The sequence below is a fragment of the Geotrypetes seraphini genome, chromosome 4 (assembly GCF_902459505.1).
Source record: "Geotrypetes seraphini chromosome 4, aGeoSer1.1, whole genome shotgun sequence".
NCBI classification, from domain to species: Eukaryota; Metazoa; Chordata; class Amphibia; order Gymnophiona; family Dermophiidae; genus Geotrypetes; species Geotrypetes seraphini.
In genome coordinates, this window is record NC_047087.1 from 210,064,169 (window position 1) to 210,087,439 (window position 23,271).

Below are 23,271 nucleotides of genomic sequence, written 5' to 3' on the forward strand. Positions count from 1 at the left end.
TTCAGGAGGTTGTGAAAAATGTCTTCTCCACAATATCACACTTCTTATTCTGTTTCATTCTGTTTTATCAGAAACATCTACATCTAGCCAGGGCAGTGGCTGTGGAGGCCAGTGGAGTCAGAGCACCCAGAGCTCTCAGGGAGTCTCTGGTCGTAAGTTTTAATTCATTACAATATTTTTAATTTAGAAGCTATCTTAAAATTTGGGACCATTTTCAGCCCATGGTAGTAAGCGGGGTGCAAGCCACTAGCAAACAAAGGCTGAAATAACTGGATAAAGAAGGCTGAGGCATGCAAAATTTCTGGCGTTAAATATACAAATATGTGCGCCAATATCTAGACTTACTTTTAAACAATTCAGGTATGGTTCCATACAAGAATTGATGGCAAATCATTATTGCTTTATATACCAGCATCTATGCATATGTTGCACATGAATATAAATATCAGTATTCCAACTGTTATAAGATGATGCCCAAATGTGATGCGACATCGTTTTATTGTGGGCGTACAAATGGACACAGCCCGAGTGGAAATTTGGAGCTTGATGCACAGTTATGTATGTAAATCATAGAAGATTCAAATTTACCTTGTTATACTCATAGTCACCAAAATAAACTAGAGCCACACAAATAGCTCTCCTAACTTATCTGGCTGACATACCTAGTAAAATTTAACACTGTCTATTGAACCACCTGAGTTAACCAGTTAAAAAGGAATAAATGTATTTACACTTTCTGTGGGAATAATTCTATAAGTGGGTGCCTCCTTTTAAGTGCTCTGATGCTGCAAGATGACATCCTATTCTATAATGACATCTGGATACCCAGATTCCATTATAGAATATTAATGTAACCTGTATTAGTGTACCTTACATTTACACATCTTAGTTAACACCAGCCATAGACCTGGCATAACTGTGGTCATATAAATGTGGCAGAAATGCATGGAATTGACAGTATTGTGTAAGTTCAATATATAAGTAGGATGTCCACTGTTTCCATGTATATGCTCCTCTTGCATTTATATGCTATGCTATTTTTGCTTAATTTTATATAAACACCCTACTGGCATTTTAATAGATAAGTATACACTTCTCAGTTGTAGGGGACCATAAACATAAGTGTCCAGTTATTGAACTGCCATTGTAAGTATTGTATTGTGGGTTTATTATTCGCATTATACAAAGCAAAATAGAAATCAACCAACATAATAAATATCATTACAGACATAAAACCATACAGAAGCACAATATAAAAACATAAACATAAAGTAGATAAGTATAACTGCTCTATCAGATAGGATTGGGGCTGAGGGTAATCCCAGAGGCAGGTAAATAAGAATTTAATTGTGTCTTTAGAAAAACCATTCAGATGTCCTCAAAATTCTTCTCCAAGAACTTAGACAAGTGTAAGGATCTCCCTGTTTTAATGGAGGTTTTGGCAATAGTTTGATGGTCTTTTTCTCCATTTTTCAGTATTGTTATAAATTGATAAATACCCTGACTTCTAATAATTTCACATTCTTTTCATACTCCTTTCCTTCACTTTTGTCAAAATAACAGCTCCCTAATATCTGGAGCAGTAAGTTAAGAATCAGGGTAGCCTGGGTCCAAATGTTGTTGATGATCCTTGTGGTTTTGGGCAAGTCAAATCATTATCTATTGTATAGCCTCAGATTTAAGGAAATACTTTCTGTACCTAAACATAACGTCCTGAGTTACCCATGAAAAAGTGTGAGCTAAGTCTAAATATTTTTCTTCTATTTTAACTTTAATAATGTACTTTTATATTTAAGGATTCTTTAATGACCTGATATTTATATTGCACACTGCAATGTGTGAGGCATTGCTGTGATTCTGAAACTTGGTTTCATATTTTCCATCTCAGTCAAGGTTAGGATATTGTGGATTCAGCATTTGCAGTCTCTAAGAGGAAAGGAGTCCTAATTATAAATGAAAGTGAAGCCTATTGTCAAGATTTAGGGTCCCTATATATGAATTTATGCAAGGAATCAGTGTATTGCAGTAGCTTCTATCATGCAGTCCTGGCAGTCTTTTGTTGTGGCCCTCAACTATCACCTCCCCATGTTTGGCATCCTCTCACTCTTACTTCGGTCGAGCTGCCAGCCACAGCCCTCTAAACCTTCTGCAAGAGCTGCTGTGCGGGCACCAAAAGCATTCTGTCTCTCCCATTGCTCAAAGCCTGTCTCTGCACCGTCCCACCTCCTCTGACAGAACTTCCTGTTTCTAGACAGGATACTACAGAGAGAGGCTTTGGGCAGTGGGAAAGACAGTATGTTTTGATGTTGGCGCATCAGCACTTGCAGAAGATTTGGAGGGCTGAGAAGGAGGATGCTGATCAAGTGTGTGTGTGTGGGGAGAGGGGAGAGAGGTGCTTGTGGTCTTCGGAGCCCTCTCATTACCACTTTGTGGCCCTTCAGGTTGGACACTGCTGGTGTATGGAGAGAATCTAGAGATAGCTGTGAACGAATATTAGAGATGCCTTCAATGTTTAAAGCAGATTATGTTTTTAATATTTTAATAGCTGAGATTTTTATGTACCCTTACCTATCGTTTTTCCCCAATTTTCTATTTTTAACGAAATATGTAACTTTTAATCTTTCCATCCCAATTACCTGTTTGTTTTAGTCAAATGTTTATTGTTAATTTGTGAAACTCTTTTACCTTGCTATATATTGTAATGTACATCGCTTAGTGATTTCAATAAGCGATAAATCAAATTCTGTTAATAAACTTGATTAATAAACTTGATAAGGCAAAAAAACCTAACAAAATTCTTCTTCTTCCTCTGTTCTGCTTTGCATGGTTAGAATCAAGCTCATCTTCCAAGAGTGGCCATGATGGAGGACACTGTGGTCAGACCTCACAGGGTGGATCTCATGATTCATCCCAAAACAAAGGCCAAGGTAAGGGTCTTAGGTTTTGTATAATAACCAGCTTTACCATTTTATAAACAATGCAAAATTTTCCACATATTTTTGATTAGTTTAAGTTAAGAAAATTCCTCAATAGTATTAATATTTATTTATTAACCACCTTAATGAAGAGATTCCCTGAAGGTGGTATACAGCAGGCATAATTCAACATAAAACTTACAATTTTGTTAACATAACATTACAGTAGTAAAAAGTCCAAATATAAACATAAATACAATGAATGAGGTAGAGTTAAAATTTCAATAATATACTTATTAACAGCACTGAAATTCAGATGAGAGATATAATACATACTAAAAGGGAGTTATAATACTTATGAAGCATCTAATAAGCACAAATCAGAATATTCAAATATATGTAGATATGAAGCTAATTCTTTTCTATAATATAGCTTATCCTATAGCCGAGGGGTCAAATGCAGATTAGATGGGGACACGATGGGTGGCATTGAGTGCTTTGGGATAAACAGATGGTAGAATAAACTCAAGGCAATTTGTTCGGGTTTTGAAAAGCTTCTTCTTTAGGACCGTGTAGGGAGGGCATCTGCACATGTGTGGATGCCCTCCCCACCAATGAGGGGGCAGGGCTGGTGATGAGGCTAGGGGCAGGGCTGGGGTGTGCGCCATGGGCATAGCAGGGCGGGACTGGGTGGGCCCGGAAGTGGGGCTATGGATCCAGATTTTATTTAACTAACATCTGGTAACCCTAAGTATATAAATCTTTGCTGATGGCTCAAGTTCAGAGTTCCCTCTCATGTGAATGATGGATATGATTAATGAATGAAAGCATTAAGGGCCCCTTTTACAAAGCTGCAGTAGCAATGCTGCTGAGGTAAATGCACTGAAGCCCACAGGAATTGAATGGATTTTGGTGCATTTACTGCAGCAGCATTCCTGCCGTGGATTTTTAAAAGAGGCCCTAAATTACAAGAAAATATTCATAAATAATCCTTACATAGAGAAAAAAAGTAATGGGAAGTATACAGGAAAGCCTTAGAAAGTGTGATCCACTAATTCTGTTGTTCTTGTTCCAGGTGGATGTCAAAGCACCGGTGGATCCAAGAAGTGAATGGGCAACACTGCGACTCCCCTTTCCACAAATCAGAATCAAGAATGTTACCACCTGCATTTAAATTGGCAATCATTTTAATTTCAAAAGATTAATCTTTAATAATAATCCCAACATTGTTTTGTCATCAAAATTCATCAGTAGATTAAATGTAGTTTCCCTGACATATTAAAAGCAATCCCTAAGCATATCACATTTCTCTGTTGATTTCTTAATATATATCTTATTTATTTGGATTTATTAATGTCTTTAAGAAGATATTTATTGAAGATAGTATAACAGTTATAGTTTAACATAAAAATTACAATGTTTAATTATAAGCACAATTAATGAGCTGAACTTGGAAATGGCAAGTTGAAATGCAGGAAAAGGACTGACATGATACAGTATCAGAAATGTACATATTTAGCATTACCATGGAACAATCAAATGATAAATGTCAGCACAATGCAAATGTGGTAATGCGAACAAAGATGGGCTTGGATTCCAAGTAAAACAGAGCCACATGGTAGTTGTAGGTAACAGAATAATAACATTTATTAAAGCATTTAGATCAGGGATCCTATTCCATTTGCAATTCTCCCTCCATATTCGCGGTTTCAGCATTCACAGTTTCGATTATTAACGTTTTTTAGCTTGCTGGCTCCTCCCCCCCAAATTATATCAGCTTGCATAGAGAAATCGCTGATTCCAAGCGTTTACAAAGAAAATCGCTGATTCCCAGCACTTTCTTCACCATGTTTTGCCTCTTCTTTAAGAACAGGCCAGGTCTCCCACCATGTTATTTGTGGTTTTACCATATTCATGATGGTTTTTAATAGAAAACAGCAAACAACATATGAAAAAGTTATTCGTGGTTTTTCAGTATTTGCAGTTCTGTTAATCCCCTGTCACAGCGAATGCGGAGGGAGAAGTGAAGGTAAAAGGAAAAAGCAACATAAAAGTTTTCTACAAATGTAACAGTGCCCTCATGTGGCCTCTCAGCACAGTAGCACACTTGACTTGGCCTTGGACTGGTTTCTCAAAGTCACCAGTGTATTCTCTAGCAAATACTCAGGTCCGAAATATAAAATTCCCAAGATTCCAATTGGAGATTCACCTAACCTACTGTAGCAGTTGCAGTCAGTGGCGTAGTGAGGGTGAGATGTGCCCCTTCCCCCACTTGTCTCTGCCCCATTCCTTCCCCAATCCCACCTGCTGCACGTACCCTGTTCCCTTCCCCATACCTCTAGTTGAAGTTATTGCTTGCGGCAGTCAACAACATGCTGCTTGCGACCAAGTTGGCTCTCCCTCTGATGTCATTTCCTAGGCACAGCATCCAGAAGTGACATCAGCGGGAGAGCCAACGGGGTCGCAAGGAACATGTTGTTGACTGCCGCGAACAACTTCAACCAGAGGTGCGGGGGAAGGGAAGGGGGTATGGAGAGGGGAGGAATGGGAAGAGTTTGGGGGCAGAGAGGAGAAGGGGTGCCGGTGCCCCCCACCAACATGGTGCCTCAGGCGGATCTCCCCCTCACCTCCCCCCCTTACTACGCCACTGGTTGCAGCTCACACTTAGGTGATAGAGGCATATGCTGTAGGGTGTTGCTGCTTCCCTATGGGCCTTCACACAATATATAATTAAACTCTGGAATTTGTTGCTGGAGAATGTGATGAAATCATTTAGCTCAGCAGAGTTTAAAAAAGGTTTAGATAATTTCCTAAAAGAGAAGTCCACAGGCCATTATTGAGATGGCTTGGGGAATTCCACTCTTATTCCTAGGATAAGCATCATAAAATGTGTTTTACTGCTTGGGAGGGATCTTGCTATGTACTTGGGGCCTGGGTTGGCCACTGTTGGATGCAGGATACTGGGCTTGATGGACCTTTGGTCGGTCCCAGTATGGCAATTCTTATGTTCTTAACAGCTTTGGCTTTAACTTCTATAATTCATCTACCATGCCTTCCTGGATCCAGCTCCCTTCTATCACTTCCTCCTTGAGCAGGACTGTAAGCTTTAAGATGGCTCCAACACTGTGAGGGAGTGAAATTAAGAGAAAGGGACAGCATCCTATAGACTCCCTCTAACCATAATAGACAGCATGGAAGAACATTCAAATAGCATATATATGATGTTTATGCTGTTTGTATAACACAATAAAACATATTGCTATGTAGTCAAGTAAGCAGATTCAGTAGAGATACTGTATATATATATATATATATATTTAATTATATGTACAACTGAAAAATATATGAGGAACTGGTCCAAGTCTGGAACAAGTGGATAGTCAGTCATCAAAAGTATTAAAGACTTAGGAGAAGAGCCAGACTTCCTGAAGTAGAAGTAGTCTTGAGTTAGATCCTTACTGTAAGCAATTCCCCAACTTGTAGTTGTCCTGTTTGTTTTGATTAGATTGTAGGCTCTGTCAAGTAAGGATTGTCTCTTACATGTTTAATGTACAGTGCTGCATACATCTAGCAGTGCTATAGAAATATTTAATAATAGTAGAAGTCATAGCTCATCTAGCCCCTCTGGAAGAAAGTTCCTGAGAAGGATTGCTGACTAATAAGGCTCCTTCACACACTCCCAGTCCTCGTAATCACTTCATTTTCAAACATAGAAATTACACACACAAAACACTCGAACTAGCACAATCCAAACAAATAGAGATCATTCTCCATACATAGATTCTTGGGCAATTGTGCCATTCACAATTCTAATGAGCGTTGGGAGCAGCGTGGGCCATTCAGCGCAGCCCTCTGCGCTAAAAACCGCTAGCACAGTTTCGTAGAAGAGGGAGTATGAGTATAATTTACATCATAAAAATGATAAGATGTTTCTAGTTTCTAATAAGATTCGTCCTAAAACCACAGAGGTGGTTATTATGTTATCTAATTCATTACTATGGCAGACACATAAAATGGTTTGAGATGAAGGAGGGAGATGTTTATTAATAAATGTGAACAATTGTTCCTATACTTTTCTTACAATAGGTGCCATCAATGATAAACAATGCCTCATTTTTTTGATATCTCATCTTTGTTGACTAACTAGATTACAGGAGATCTGAAAGAATGAGACTATAATTTCACTTTAAATTCAGAGCTTGATACCTCAGCTAAAACTGTACTTTATGTACAAACTGACAGGGTCTCCTTGTTTTATTATATGAATCAATAGGGACTGCCTTCTGAAAATCCAGGTATATAATGTCAACTGGCTCGCCCTTGTCCAAATAACTGGAGTTCATATTGAAGAACTCCTCAGCTCATCCTAACTCAAATTGTCATAGATGGAACAGAGACCATGCAAGTCTGTCCAGTACTACTACTAGTAATCATTTTTATAATGCTACAAGACATTCACAGCACTGTACCTCAATTTATACCATTCATATTCTAATTAGACATCCTCTATGTTCATCCCATGCTTTATGAATTTCATCACCATTTTCATCTCCATCACCTCTCTTGGGAGGGTATTCCAGGCATCAACCACCCTCTCTGTTTACCACCCTCTAGTTTTACCATTTTCCCTTCTCTGGAAAAGATTTGGTTCTATATTAATACCTTTCGAGTATTTAATCATCTGTATCATATTTCCCCATCCCTCCTCTCCTCTAGAGTACACATATTCAGGTCTTCTAGTCTTTTCTTGTACATCTTTTGGTGCAAATCTCCTACCATTTTAATTGCCTTCCTCTGGACTAAGTCTTCTTATATTCTTAATTACCGTATTTTCACGTAGATAACGCGCACCCGTGTAAAACGCGCACACAGGTATAGCGCGCGGGAAACACAAATTTATGTAAAGAAATTTTTATATACCGCGCTCACGGGTATACTGCGCATGCTGCCCCGACTCTCCTTTGGCTGCCCCGTTTCTCCTCTGGCTGCCCCGACTATCCTTTCACCCGCCCCGACTTTCCATTCACTGCCCCGACTCTCCTCTGGCCACCTCTGATGTCAGAGAAAGGGCGGGACCGCCGGAAGAGGAAGCAGCGCAGCAGGGCTCAGAGAAGGGGCAGGACCGCCGGCAGAGGAAGCAGCTGGGCTCACTGGAATCCGGAAACAAGGTAGACAGCTTCTCCATGGGGGAGGGGGGAGGCTGTAGGGGTGCGAGCGGTTCTTCGGCTGGGAGTGCGAGCGGTCCATCGGGGTGGTAGTGCGAGCGGTGGGGGTGCGAGCGGTCCTTCCGGATGATGAATCGGGCGTCGGGCGGGATGGGAACTATGTAAAAAAATTTTATATACCGCGCTCACGCGTATACCACGCAAGGTTATGCACGGTATATAAAAACACGTATAACGCGCGCGTTATATGCGTGAAAATACGGTAGATACAGCCTCCAAAACTGAACACAATAGTCCAAGTGGGGCTTCACCAATGTACAGGGGCACCAACACCTCTTTTCTTCTGCTGGTCATGCCTTTCTCTGTACAGCCTAGAATCCTTCTGGCTACAGCCACCATTTTGTCACACTGTATTGTCACCTTCAGATCCATGCATATTAGCTTCTCATCTCCTAGCACATATGGCTCCCTCCGATTTCTACTCCCCAAGGGCCAGATTCTCTAAAGGGTGCTTAAAGTTGGTAAAATCCCCTAATTAGCTATAATAATTGAAAAAAAAAATAATAATTGGGTGATAGGTGCCTACCTGATTCTATAAAAGGTAGGTGCCTATTGAATGGTGCTTAGCGGCGATTAACGCCTAAGTAGGTATTTTTTATTGGCAGATCACGACTTAGGCACTGCTAAGCATGATTCTCCAAAAATGTAGGCACCTGAAATGTAGGTCTAAAATCCTGGCCCATATTTCCAGTGCCTAAGTTTTTACATAGGTGCTGCTAGGTATGATTCTGTAAAGAGTACCTTAGTGTGACTGACACATGGCTGGTGCCATTTTTCTAGGTGCTGGCTGTTTGAGGCACCGCTTACAGAATCCGGGCCTAAATGCATAACTCTGCACTCCTTTGCATTGAATTTTAGACACCAAACATTAGACAATTCTTCCAACTTTTGCAGATCCTTTTTCATGTTTCCCACTTCCTATTGGATGTCCTCTCTTACAAATCTTGGTAACTTGTACTACCCACAAAAAAGGCAAACCTTACCTTCTAAATCTTTGGCAATGTTACTCAAACATATTGAACAGAATTGACCCCAGCACCAATCCTTGAGGCACTCCACTACTCATCTTTCCTTCCTCTGAGTGAATTCCATTAACTCTCTGGCATCTGACCGTCAACCAGTTTCTAATCAAGTTCACCACTTTGGGTCCTAATTTAAGTCTGTCAAGTTTATTTAAAAGCCTCCTATGAGGAACTATGTCAAAGGCTTTGCTGAAATCTAAGTAAATTACATCTATCATTGATGCTTTAATAATGTCTTACTATTAGACCCTATTTTTTCCATATCTTTATTCATTTTTAAAAACCAACATCAAGTGCAACATATTATCAAACAATTGTACAAAATAAACAGCACTTAATTCCATCAAATAATATAATAAATACATATCCTTTCCCCCCACCCACCCATCCTTTCATACAGTATAAAGATAATCCAGAGTAATATAAATGATCAAGACCAACAAATTACAAAAAAATAATAATTTAAAGGCATATCCCCCTCTCCCTCCCCTTCCTGGATGTGCATAATGAAAGGGCTAAAACCAGTAGATAATCTTTACACAATGTTGTAAATGGGTCCCAAACATCCTTAAATTTCTTATAATGTCCCAATTGAATTGCTCTCATACGTTCAAATTTGTAGGTTTGGCACAAGGGTTCCCACCAAAAACTATAGTTTAACCTGTCCCAATTTTTCCAGTTTTTCAGAATAAGTTGTATGGCAACTCCCGTCATGATGAGAAATAGTCTATTGTTATATGAAGTTTCCAACCATTGAAATGAAGCTCACCGGCCTTCAGTTTTCAACGGAGGACTGGAAAATAGCAAATGTCACACCCATCTTCAAGAAGGGTTCAAGGGGTGACCCAGGAAACTACAGGCTGGTGAGCTTGACCTCGGTTCCGGGAAAGATGATGGAAGCGCTGATTAAGGACAGCATCGGTGAACACATCGAAAGCAATGGACAGCTTAAGTCGAGTCAGCATGGCTTCTGCAAGGGTAGATCATGCCTCACAAACTTATTATACTTCTTTGAGGGGGTAAACAGCCAGGTGGATAAAGGGGAATCCATAGACATCATTTACCTTGACTTCCAAAAAGCCTTCAACAAGGTGCCACACGAAAGACTGCTTAAGAAGCTGTGGAACCACGGGGTGCAAGGGGATGTCCACCGATGGATCAAAAACTGGCTGGCAGACAGGAAACAGAGGGTTGGAGTAAAGGGACATTACTCAGACTGGCAATGGGTCAAGAGCGGAGTACTGCAGGGGTCGGTGCTGGGACCGCTCCTGTTCAATATATTTATTAACAACCTGGAGGCGGGAACAAAATGTGAGTCATTAAATTTGCGGATGACACCAAACTCTACAGCAGGGTTAAAACCACGGAAGACTGCGAAGATCTCCAAAAGGATCTGACGACACTGGAAGAGTGGGCCAAAAAGTGGAAAATGAGCTTTAACATAGGGAAATGCAAGGTCATGCATGTAGGGAAAAAGAACCCGATGTTCACTTACAAAATGGGGGGATCACTGCTAGGGATAAGTAACCTTGAAAGAGACCTGGGAGTGATGGTAGACACAACATTGAAGGCGTCGGCACAGTGCGCCACAGCCTCAAGGAAAGCAAACAAAAAGCTTTAACATAGGGAAATGCAAGGTCATGCATGTAGGGAAAAAGAACCCGATGTTCACTTACAAAATGGGGGGATCACTGCTAGGGATAAGTAACCTTGAAAGAGACCTGGGAGTGATGGTAGACACAACATTGAAGGCGTCGGCACAGTGCGCCACAGCCTCAAGGAAAGCAAACAAAATGCTAGGTATCATTAAGAAGGGCATCACGACCAGGACGAAGGAAGTCATCCTGCCACTGTATCGCGCAATGGTGCGCCCGCATCTGGAGTACTGTGTCCAGTACTGGTCGCCGTACCTCAAGAAGGACATGGCAGTACTTGAGGGAGTCCAGAGAAGAGCAACTAAGCTGATAAAGGGTATGGAAAATCTCTCATATACTGACAGACTGAAAAAGTTGGGGCTGTTCTCCCTGGAGAAGCGGAGACTTAGAGGAGACATGATAGAAACCTTCAAGATCCTGAAGGGTATAGAAAAAGTATACAGGGACAGATTTTTCAAATTATGGGGAACCACAAGTACAAGGGGGCACTCAGAGAAATTGAAAGGGGACAGGTTTAGAACAAGCGCTAGGAAGTACTTTTTCACCCAGAGGGTGGTGGATACATGGAATGCACTTTCGGAGGCTGTGATTGGCAGGAGCACATTACAGGGCTTCAAAGAAGGTTTGGATAGGTTCCTAGAGGACAAAGGGATTGAGGGGTACAGATAAGGAGTTGACGTAGGTTGTAGGGATAGGAGTAGAGATAGGTTATAGAAATAGGCCGCCGCGGGAGCGGACCGCTGGGCGAGATGGACCTCTGGTCTGCCTCAGCGGAGGCAACTTCTTATGTTCTTATGTTCTTACTTTTATGAAGAGGGATCACATTTGGTCTTCTCCAATCCCAAGGAACTTCTCCCATCTCCAAGGATTTATTGAAAAAATTTGCAAGAGGTCCCACAAGAATGTCTCCAAGTTCCCTCAATACCCTAGGGAGGATTTCATCCAGTCCCATGGCTTTGTTCACTTTTAGTTTTTCCAGTTATTTATGAACACTTCCTTCTGTGGACAATGTGATATCTACTCCACTCCCTGCTAACCATGGTCCTTCTCCAGACTTTTCTTCTGTTACTAAGATACAGAAGTATTTGTTTAGCATGTCTGTTTTTTCCTCATCAATTTCCACGTAGCAGTTCTCAGCATCTTTTACTCACCTTTCTTTCTATATAAATTATGGGAATTTAGAGAGGTAGGGGTGCCATGCTTCTACAAATACCATCAATCTGCACAACTTTGAATTAAATCAGCTTGACCACAATCCCAGAGAAAACCATGGCTACATGTGAAAGAGACTATGCAGGTGATTATCCCTGTGGTTACCTCTCACAGAATAAGAACATAAGAACATAAGAAATGGCTTCGCCGTATCAGACTCTAGGTCCATCCAGTCCGGCGACCCGCACCCGCGGAGGCCAAGCCAAGTGTTCCCTGCTGAGAAACCTTGTTTACTCGTATCCCCCAATGTGATTTGCAAGAAGGTGTGCATCCAACTTGCTCTTGAATCCCAGAATGCTGGTCTCCATCAAGACCTCCTCAGAGAGAGCGTTCCAAGCATCCACCACTCGTTGTGCGAAACAGAACTTCCTAATATTTGTCCTGGGCCTGGTGCCCCTCAGTTTCAGTCCATGACCTCTTGTCCGAGTCACATTTGACAATGTGAATAACGATGTTTCTTGCTCTATTTTGTCAAATCCTTTTAGTATTTTAAAAGTCTCTATCATGTCTCCTCGCAGTCTTCTCTTCTCGAGGGTGAACAATCCCAGTTTTCCGAGGCGTTCTTTTTAGCTCAAATTCTCGATACCTTTTACTAGCTTCGTGGCTCGCCTTTGCACCCTCTCCAGTAGGGTTATATCCTTCTTTAGGTAGGGAGACCAGTGTTGAACACAGTACTCCAAGTGTGGTCTGACCATTGCTCTGTAAAGCGGCATTATGATGTCCGCCGATCTACTTGTGATTCCCTTCTTTATCATTGCCAACATCCTATTTGCTTTCTTTGCTGCCGCTGCGCATTGAGCCGACGGCTTCAGGGTCCTGTCTATCAGTACCCCCAGGTCCCTTTCTTGTTCGGTCTTGAGAAAAATTAAAATTTTAATGCTGTTTCCTATGCATATCTAGCTACAGTAACGTTAAATATGGTTACCGAATAGACTGTATTTTTGAATGTCAGTCACCATATATGCACCAAGATTTATTACGGAAACCTTAGATAATACATTTAAAAGATGGTCATTGTTATCCTTACACCTATTGAAAGCTCTACAATCTTTTTCACAGAACTTGAAGAAGAATTTGGACTACCGTAAAAATATATTTTTCATTACCATCAACTTAAAGAGTTTATTCGATATAGAGCAAGTGGGGATCTTGGTTTAACTGAAAGAGCCCTGAGGAAATCAAGGTGTTGCAGCGGAGAGATTACTCAGTTATATCATACTTCAACACATACATCAAATTTATAAGACTAGATCTCTTCTATGTTGGCATCAATATGGGGGACTAGGATAATTTTTTTCATATCTGGTGAACTTGTCCATAATATCCTGCCTTATTAGAAAGCTGTGTTTAAACTTTTTGTAACAGGTTAAACAAACAGCCTACCCTTTAACAGCGGATTGCTGTTTGTTACATTTCAAGTCAACTATGGGTATAACAGTGATTCATAAAGTTTGCCACTCATCATTAATAATAAAACCCTAAGCGCACATGCACACTCCTACCTGCGTGATCCCTACCTCCATGATCATTAGTTCCGTGGCCGGCATAGAAATATTAGTGCGGGTTTGGCGTGTTCAGCGTTTGTGCGTTTGACACATGCGCGTTCGGCAGTTTACAATGAGTGTGCACGTGGCGGTTTACTGTGTGCCGGTTGCCCGTAATAAAAAAAGGTAGGTGGGAGAAGGGTTACGATAAACAGAGACACACACACTGAAAGACAGGTAGGTAGGAGTGAAAGACACACACCGAAGGGCTCCTGTTGGACAGGGTGAGCAGGGAAGGGGTGCTGCTGGACAGTGGGGAGGTAAAAGGAAGGGAGAAGGGCTGCTGCTGGACAGGGGGAGCAGGGAAAGGGTGCTGCTAGACAGTGGGAAGGGAAAAGGAAGGGAAAAGGGCTGCTGCTGGACAGGTGGAGCAGGGAAGGGGTGCTGGCGTTAGTTCTAGCCATGTAACGTGGATTTAGCATGCGCTAAAATGCTGCATGTGCTAAAAACGCTAACACAGCTTAGTAAAAGGAGCCCTAAGTGCTCCTGGGTGCCATTAGGAATGATTCTATAAAGAACGCCTAGCGGTTGATTGACAACTGTACAGACTAGTGCCTACACATTAGGAGCAGTTAGGTACAATTTATAGAATCAAGCCATTTATGTCAAAGCTTACAGCACCAAAAAAGACATATATTAGCTTATCACAAAATATGGGACCCTTACATAAATTGGAGAGCAGCACAATTGTCTCGAAAGTATCTTTATTGCACTGATAGATATGAGAATTTTTTTCCTTTTCAGCTTTATTTTCTTTCCATCATGTTTGTATGTAATTTATATGCATTGGAATAATTTGTAATAGTGTGTTAGTTTTATATCAAAAATATATTTTTTAAATGGGGGTCCAAAATTCATTGTAATTTAAGTGGGGCATTGTAATTTAAGCGGGGCAGAGAGGCTCTGGTCTGCTTAAATCACTAGTTGGTGACTAAATGTTGACATTCAGCAACATTAAGCCAGGCAGAGTTGCTGAATATCGGCTGACCAGTCTCCAAAAATGTGGGCTACTCAGAGGCAGGTCATGGGGGTGGTGCTGGGAAACAGCCAAGGCTTAAGCGGGCTCTGGTGATATTCAGCTGGGGCCCACATAAGATGAGCGGGTGAATTTAGGGCAGCTCAAAGGCTATCTTAAATTTGCCCACTCATCTTATGTGGGCTCTGGCTGAATATTGGGTCTTCTGTGGCAGGGGTGCAATCTTTGTCACGGCACCTTTTTTAAATGGCTGCAATGACCTCTTGTGGCAGCTTGCAGGTACTACATACAGTATTTGCTTCACAATAAAACCAACACATTTTTCTATCAGACAGTTTTCTATTACAGTACTTTGAAACAATGTGACAATTTTAATTCTTCCATTTTGCTTCCTATGCCTGGGTCTGTTAATGGAACTGAACCCAGTTGTTCTCTTTATTTAGACATTGAAAACAAACGGCTCCTTGATTTATTTTTTGTACCTCTGTTAAATCCTGACCTTGTTCTGTTTGCTAATGGTTATGCCTATATGTTTCCTGCTATGAAAAGGCTGCAGGGTATGCTGTTCGTAATTTCTTTTTTTAAAAAAATCTTTATTGATTTTCCTATCTCAATAATGCAATACATAAATATATCATATATAATAAGTCAATATAAGCACATTTAACTTTCAAATATACTTAGCCAACCAATTTCTCCCCCCCACCCCCATCCACCAAATGATAATTTAATAAAACACAAAAACATAGATTTCCCCAATAACCTTACCCTATTAGCCATATCCTTCCATCCTCCCACCCATCCCAAGTGTAAATATTTAAAAATCAAAGTATGACAGAAATAACCCCCCCCCCCTTCCCTGGATGTATACCAAAATAAACAAGAACTGACTCACAATCAAAAACCTATTATAGTGAGGTAACATAAGATGTCAATGGGCCCTATACCAATTTAAATATATTACCATGCCCCAAACTATCAGCGTTCATCCTTTCAAATCTATAACTGGATCAAAGATTTGCCCAACAGAAAGGAAAATTTAAACGATCATAGTTCTTCCAGTTTCGGGTTATCATCTGGATGGCTATTCCAGTCATTATAAGGAAAAGATGGCCTTTATATTGATCCATAGGGGGCTTAACATGCAATAATGTTCCACAAATGACTGCCTCATATGTTAGATGAATAAAATTTTGGGTTACCCAATTATTATCTCCTCTGAATTCTAAAGTGTTATGAAACTAAAACTCAAGTGTATAATAGCTGCTCATAATTCAAACAATGCTTCAACTGCAGGATAAAACCAAAATTTCTATCATCACGACAGTCCAGTGATATTATATACATTAAAAATACAAACAAACAATAGAAATCCACTTAGTTGATGTCTCTGGACTGTCAAACTCTCTTCCTTGTTCCATTTTTCCAATTTTAGTGCAGTGAGACAGTTCAATGCATGTGCATTTCCAACTCGTATTGTATTATGTGTTGAAACAAATCCCATATGTTCTTAGTATAAGTTTTAGATCCCAATCTCTACATAGTCCTATGTTTCACAAAATTGTATATTCAGAAGATCAGACTATAAAAGACAAATCATGATTCTATTGATCACAATTTCTCAATATTTTACAGTATTAACACTTATATAATGGTGTTAAAATTCTTACCATAATAAAAGTATTTAAATCTCTGTCACAGTGGTGGAGGTAACGCTCCCCCCTCTCTACCAGGAAACTCTCAGGCCCAAAAATGGTGGTATATTCACACTAATCCCCTCCTTTACAAAGCCGTGCTCGTGTTTTTAGCGCCAGCCACGGCAGTAAGAACTCTGTTGCTCTTAGAATTCCTATGAGCGCAGGAGGTCTTACCGCTGCAGCTGGTGCTAAAAACGCTAGAGCGACATTGTAAAGGAGGGCCTAAAATAGAACCTAGTAACTTTCTTGTGATGTCTCAACGTTCCACTGGCTAAATATTTATCTTCTACACGTCTTTATTCAAACCTATTGGATTTATTATGCTCCAAGTATAAATTTTTGTTCCTTATGAAATTTTACGGCACCTCTCTCAGATGCCTAGCGATGCATAAGTCTATCATGCCTATTCTATTTACTAGTATTTAGCATTTCTGTAGCACTGAAAGGTGTATGCAGCGCTGTACATTTAACATTCAATAGACGGTCCCTGCTACGAAGAGCTTACAATCTAATTTGGACAGATGAACAGGACATTTCAGGGTTGGGGAGATTCTGGTAGAAGAAATGATCAATGGATATACAGTAGATATTTAACAGTAGTGAGTGGGAGTTAAGAGTTGAAAGCAGTTTCAAAAAAGTGGGCTTTTAGCTTGGATTTGAATGGTGACAGGTCAAATGCGCACAAGACAACAGTGCGCGGACAAAAACGTGAAGACAAATCAGTGCAAAGACAATACTGCGCAAAGACAATAGTGCGTGAGACAATTGAACGCAAGGATAACTCAGCGCAAGACATTTGAGCGCAAGGGATAACTTAGCGCAAGACAATTGAGCGCAAGGATAACTCAGCGCAACGACAATTCAGCGCACCTGTGGTGAATGAAGGGCACGCGCACGTTCAGCACGTTAACACAATACTGCTGGAGAAGGAGCATGACATATTGATTCAGGCAGCCTGTTCCATGCATATGGCGTGGCAAGAACTAAGGGATGGAGTCTGGAGTTGGTGGTGGAGGTAGCCTTATTAGGCATCACAGGGCACCTTGACTTAGGCATCGTTAAGTGCTGCATAATATTCTACACGTAACCCAAATTAACAATTAAAATAATAATAATAACCACACCATTTAACCCATTAAAAACAATTAGCTTAGGTGCGGATTTAGGTGTCACTAAGCTTTCTCAATGTAGGCACCTATTATAGAATTTCTCTCAAGATACATCATTAGGTGTTATTATTAATTCAACATTATCAATAGGTAAAGTGGTTGGGACACACAATCCAGAGCTGGAAAAATGAGAAGAATCATAAAAAATTTACAGCCACTATTACAGGAGAATGAATTAATGTAAGAGATATTCCCAACTCTGCTTATGCTGGTCTTCTGGCAACCACCTAATATGAATCAAAACTTATCCCCCCCCCCCCTTTTTAAACAAAACCATAGCACGTTTTTAGTGGCAGTAACAGCTCCAATGCTCATAGGAATTTTATGAGCATCGGAGCTGGTACCACTGCAGCAAGTGCTAAAAACTGTGCAATGACTTTATAAAAAAAAAAAAAAAAAGGGGTGGGGTGGGGTTAGTGAATTAAATTTCCCAGTAGAAACTAAAAAAATAATGGCACACGTGCTTGCACTATATCAAGGTACAAACTGAGCCAGCATATTTCGCAAGACTCCACAGTCACTCACATGGGGAAAAAAAAGCATTCAGCATACAAGGATCTTACACACTCATCTTCAAATGTAGTATATACAGTACAGTATAATTCAATGGAAAAAATGTGAAGGAGGATGCTGTGTTGGAGAGACAGAAAAAATTCTTAAGACAAGATTAAATCTACTCAGGTACCACATCAAAAACTATATTGCTAACGAGGGTGATACCTCTATATGATGGTGGAACCAAGTCCTGGACTCGCAGGAGTTAAAATGTCAACGTTTATTGGTGTTTATTCAAAAATACAATACAATGTCATAAAATCATATTATAAAAATCTGACTGATGCCAACAGTTACAAAACATGAAAATAGTGCTATATGTAAAATAAACAGACCCTACATGGTCAGTGTTTCGTCAATGAATTGCCTTCCTCAGGGGTCCTTAGTACAGTGGGCTGGAGGTGAAGCAGCCAATTGCATCATGAGATGTACTGTTGTACGAATCTTCTGACTGCACGATGTCGGCCAATTTGCTGTGAGGAGTTGGAGCGCCTGTTTTAGCGTCGACCACCCCACAGTGTTTATTGGTTTCTTCGTTACCTCTGTATGACATTTTACTAGACCACAGCTCTACATTAACAACATTGTTGTAAAAAGCTGAAAGGAAATTTCAAAACCATCCAGTTATGTAAAACCTTTGAAGTTAAAATGAGGAAATATTTAGGCACCCATCAGACAGGACTGAACAAATATCTGGGTTTCCTAGCACATAATAAACCATAAAATTATACTGCTTTCTCACCCTCCGATCACCTATCCATCTCTCCTTATTTCTTTCCCCCCTTTCCATCCACTCTTGTCTTCCACATGAGACTGTCATTAGAATGCTTTTATGTTTCACACATATATTCTGATATATGAATAGGTCATCATTTATGAATTTTTGATCTGAAGAAGAATTTTCTGCCAAAGCTCATAAAAAAACTCTATTGTCAATCCAATGGTAAATATATATAATCTGATTTTCATTTGTTTTCTTTATTTTGTTTTCTTTCTATTTATCAACATTATTAATGAGATTTCAACTAGAAAAGATTGTTTCTTTCAGATCTCAAAAGTTGAAAGCTGTTAGGAAATTATGAGATTACTTAAATGCAGCTAATTTTAGAGCTGCTCTTCAGAGTATAATTGTCTCTCGTTTGATTACAAGATTCTTTCCTGGAATATCAAAATGTTTCTCGAATTCCTTACATATTATTCAGAATTCTGTTGGTCATGTTATTTTTGGATCTTCTCATTTTGAACATATTTCACCTTTCTTGTATAACTAGAAGAATGCTAGGGTGCATAGGGAGAGATATGGCTAGTCAAAAAAAGAGGTATTGATGCCCCTGTATAAGACTCTAGTGAGACCTCATTTAGAATATTGTTTACATTTCTGGAGACCGCACCTTTAAAAAGATATAAACAGGATGGAGTTAGTCCAGAGGAAGGTTATTAAAATAGTCGGTGGTCTTCATCATAAAGCATTTGGGAACTGATTTAAAGATCTCAATATGTATACTTTGGAGGAAATACTCTCCCGTGGCATAATTCTCATGAGGCAAGTCTCTTTCATTGAAAGGAATCTCCAGAACGAGAGGGTTTAGGAAGAAGTTGAGGTTATAGACTTAGGATTAATCTAAGGAAATACTTTTTTACAGAAAGAATGGTAGATGCATGGAATAGTTTTCCAGTAGAGGTGGTGGAGACAAAGACTGTGTCAGAATTCAAGAAATAGTGGAACAGGAATGTGGGATTTCTTAAGGAGAAGGGGAGATAGTGGATGCTTTAGATGAGCTGATGGGATGGGCCATTTGGCCTTTATCTGCCATCATGTTTCTATGTTTTTAAACTCCATTGTCTCCCAATAGAATTTAGATTCCAATATAAAATTTTATGATTGTTTATAAGATTTTGAATAACAAGGTTTCTATCATAATTTTATCATCTGTTCTGATATATCAACCCACAAGTGCATGCAATCAGCCTCACAGTTTCTATCAGACTAGGTAATGATGGAGCTCATTTTCAAAACTGAAAAATGTCCAAAAAGAATTATAAAGTGGCAGATGGATATTTTTTTTTTGCCAAATATGAATAAATATTGAACTTATTTTCATTTTTGAAGTTCTGGACCTGCACTGACATGGGCCGTGTTTCAACTAATTGTATCGGGGAACAGTCTTGAACTTAGTGATATACTATATGAACCAGCATCTCTGCATAACTACTCTCCATATATCTTAATGCAGGGGTGTCCAATGTCGGTCCTCGAGGGCCGCAGTCCAGTCGGGTTTTCAGGATTTCCCCAATGAATATGCATGAGATCTATTTGCATGCACTGCTTTCAATGCATATTCATTGGGGAAATCCTGAAAACCCGACTGGATTGTGGCCCTCGAGGACCGACATTGGACACCCCTGTCTTAATGCTTTGGCCTACTTCTGCTCCTTAGAGGCCTTATCTGTGGCTCACTGAATTGATGCAATTTGGACTTGTTCTTGTATCATATACTTCGGCCCAGAGCCTCCATCAAGGTTAAAGTGCCCCTCTAGACATTGTGGTATCTGAATGTTCTGGGTGTTACCAGTAAGGAGCCATGATTTCTGGAATTTCCTGAGTTGATGTTAAGGAGATATTTTTGGAGATGCACAGGTCAAGGGATTAGAACAGGAAGCATGGAGAACATCATCTTCTAAGATAAGCCCTGGGTTCAGGGGGTATAAGGAAGGATCCCCAGAAGTCCTAAGGTGTCTGGGTACTGATGTCTAAGAAGGACCCCCATGCTGTTAGTTCTTGTTCCAGAGGCCATGACAGAGTTATGTCTGCCACTCAAATTGGAGCTGCTGCTCCTCAAGTATGATGAAAGAAGCCTGAAGCTACAGCCAGACCCAGGCTGCAACTGTTCCAGTGTTCCTACCAGAGCTCCTGCTGTCCATGAGAACCCTCTCCTACACTGAAGTGCTAGGCATCACTCCAGAAGTCCAACACTGCCTGAGAGACATCTCTCCTGTGTTCACAGGTTAGATCAACTTATATATTCTGGGAATAGGACAGGAGGCATGTTTTCATAGTCTATAGGGAACTGTGTGTTTACTTCCCATGTAATTTCTACAACTTGGGGCTGGCATGAAAGGAGATAGGGCAAAGCAGCAGGAGGTGCTAAAATGGAGGGGGAAGGGAGGAAAGATGAGCCATTGGCCATATTAGTGGTCTTTTAGGGGAGCTGGCTGCCTTGTGGGAAGAGATAGAGAAAGGAAGAAGAGATGCTGGTCACCTGGAGGCATATGGAGAGAAAGAAAACATGCAGGTCACCTTGAGGGAGGGGTTGAAATAAGTACAGATGATGATGGCCAATTTTGAGGGGGTTAGAGAAGAAGAGGTAAGATGTTGCCCATATTGTAGTAAACTAAAATAGGGAGATGCTGGCTATCTTTGGGAGAAATTAAAGAGGAGAATGGGGTGTTGGCAAACTGAGGGGAAGGGAATATAGACAGAAATGTCTGGCTGTTGTATGAATAAATACTGTCACTCCCCTTCAATTTAATCTACCCTTTTAATTTTACTCTAGTATCACAGTGTCCCATTGGTTATCCTCCTTCCATGAGGTCTCTGAGATGCCTATTACATCTGCTTATTCATTAAATGCCCAATTCTAAAAATGCTGCCCTAAGTTAAGCTGTAGTAAGTTAAATCAGCAAACTAATTGGCTGTGCCAAATCAAAACCAATTTAAACTCTATCAAAAAATGGATGCACCTAAGGGCGCTTCCAAAAAAACCACCATTATCCCATCCACGGAGGCGCCTAACACCACTGTAGGCATGGTTAACACCAGAAGTAGCATTAAGTGTCATAAGATGCCTCCACAGCCATGATTCTCATGAAAGGTAGGCACCAGATATTTAGGCCTTTAAAACCCAGGCCTACATTTCCGGCACCTACCTTTCATGTAGCTGTGATTCTGTAAACGGTGCCATTGTGTGATTGACAAATGATCAGCAGCCGTTTTTAAGGTGGCTGCCGATAATGGTACCATTTACAGAATTCAGGCCTTATCGCTATATAATCTAATTCTTCCTAAACTAAAACTAAACCAAACTAAACCTTAAGTTTATATACCGCATCCTCTCCATAGAGACAGAGCTTGGCACGGTTTACAGGAACTTTAATATAAGGAAGGAAAAACATAATAAGAATTAGTGGTTATAAAGAGGGTAGCGAGATTTTTGAGGTTTTTGAGAACAAGCAAGTTTTCAGATGCTTTCGGAATAATTGGAAGGAGCCCATCATCCATCTTATTTTTAAGACTTATATCACCTCTATATAAACATTTTAAATTGTTTTTATCTACAATCTGCTTAGTAGTTGACAGGAATAATTTGCTATCTTTAACCTGTCTGCTCTTCTCCTGAAGGTACCTATGCCTTTTTTGCAGCAGTCTCAAACTCAAACCCTTTGCAGGGCTACATTTTGGATTTGTAGCTACTTGGAGGGCCTCAGAAAAAAAAAAAAAGTTAATGTCTTATTAAAGAAATGACAATTTTGTATGAGGTAAAACTCTTTACAGTTTATAAATCTTTCCTTTTGGCTAAGTCTTAATAATAATATTGTCATTTATAGCTAAAGAAACTGTTTTATTTTACTTTTGTGATTATGATAAACATACTGAGGGCCTCAAAATAGTACCTGATGGCCGCATGTGGCTCCTGTGTGGCGAGTTTGAGACCACTGCTTTATTACAACCTCTCTATTAGGATGACCAGTGTTGATATATGTTAAAAATATGTTTTATTCTGAACCATGCATGCATAAGAAGGACCAGCTTCCCTCCTTCTCCCCAATTCTAGTTTAGTTTAAAAGTAGTTCTATTCTATCTCCTTTTTAAACATACCAGCAACCTAGTTCTACTCAGATAAGGCAGAACTTATCTTTCACTAGAATGTTGCCCAGTTCCTAACAAATCTAAATCCCTTATCTTTGTAAAATCATCTCATCCATTCATTGAGACTCCAAAGCTCTGCGTGCCTCTTGGATCCTGTTTGTAGATTGGGAAGCACAGGTTCTAGATTTAAATTTTCAGCCTAAAAACTTAAAGTTGACTTCCAGAACCTCTCTGATTGCTTTCTGCATGTACCAAACTAGCTAGTCTAAAAATCTTACTCAAGGTTTCAAGGTTTATTAAATATTTGATGAATCGCTATATCTTTATACAAAGCGATGTACATAATAATAAAATAGGTTAAGTTAAAATACATACAGTATATATAAACAATAGAAATCCAACATGACCAACAACAATTGGGAGGGAAGGGGGGT

General features: G+C 40.1%; 1 protein-coding gene across 3 annotated transcripts in view; it reads left to right on the forward strand.

The window, feature by feature from the left end:
• Positions 1–23,271, forward strand: part of LOC117360129 (loricrin-like) — a 132,843-nt gene that overhangs the window by 40,305 nt on the left and 69,267 nt on the right. The window lies entirely within an intron of this gene.